This window comes from Octopus bimaculoides, chromosome 2 (assembly GCF_001194135.2).
Source record: "Octopus bimaculoides isolate UCB-OBI-ISO-001 chromosome 2, ASM119413v2, whole genome shotgun sequence".
Taxonomy (NCBI): domain Eukaryota; kingdom Metazoa; phylum Mollusca; class Cephalopoda; order Octopoda; family Octopodidae; genus Octopus; species Octopus bimaculoides.
The window spans coordinates 154,265,836-154,266,929 of NC_068982.1; the positions used below are offsets into that span (position 1 = coordinate 154,265,836).

Below are 1,094 nucleotides of genomic sequence, written 5' to 3' on the forward strand. Positions count from 1 at the left end.
TATATATATATATATACATATATATATATATGGTGAGAGAGAGTGAGAGAGAAACTGAGAAAGAGGGAGAGACTGAGAGAGAGAAAGAGACTGAGAGAAAGAGATTGAGAGAAAGAGACTGAGAGAAAGAGAGAGAGAGAGAGAGAGAGAGCTTGAGAGGGGATGTGGTGTGGTATAGGATGTGAGTTAGAGAATTTACTTCATAACTCACGTTAGTGCAACATCCCCACCACACACCATTTCTAGTCTTTTCCTTCTCTCTTTGTTATCCACACGTATAACCCTCTCTAAATCCTCACTCTGACTCTCACTCCTCCTTCTTCCCCTCTCTTTCTCTCAGTCTCCCTCTCTCTCTCTCAGTCTCCCTCTCTCTCTCTCTGTCTCTCTCTCTCTCTCCCCTCTCAGTTTTTAACCACTCTGTAACTTCTCTTTACAATTTTCTATGATGTATTAACAATGCCATTCATTGTCGATCTTACATTTAATCTATCTTATTTCCTTTCTTTTATTCTGTGCCGTAATAAATATTACATATAGTTCCACTCATTTTCTTTCTTGCTTTTCTTTTTCCTTTTCTTTCAAATTTTCTTTTCTTCTCTCTTTCTTGCTTTCTTTCTTTCTTTTCTCCCTTTCTTTCTTTTCCTTTTCCCTTTCTTTCTTTCGTTCTTTCTTCTACATATTATTTATTTATTAGTATTTATATACTCAAGTCAAGAGACTGATTTGGCATTCATATAGCTACGCTGATAATCAATACACAAATAGCTTACATCTAAACCGAAATTAACTGTCAAACTTTTAACTCCAACGTCGTAAGTTCAAAATCCACCGGGGGTCAGATTTATTCCTTGGTCCATCAAAAGTTGTTAATATGGATACTAATTATATATTGGAATCAATCCAATCAATAATTTCCTAATTTTACTTCTTTATTTTTTTTTTAATCTCAAACTTTTCCAATAAAATGCAACTCTGAAACAACCTATAAAAACAAGTCTGTGCTGGGGAAATGAAATTACGTTTATGTTATCGCCCAATCAAATAGAAATAGAAGTTAAATCACATATTTATCCTATCCTACCGTCTTAAGAAAA

General features: G+C 34.4%; 1 long non-coding RNA gene across 4 annotated transcripts in view; it reads right to left on the bottom strand.

Moving 5' to 3' along the window:
• LOC106878235 (uncharacterized) overlaps window positions 1-1,094 on the bottom strand; it is an 18,012-nt gene that overhangs the window by 8,933 nt on the left and 7,985 nt on the right. The gene's annotated exons all lie outside the window — the stretch shown is intronic.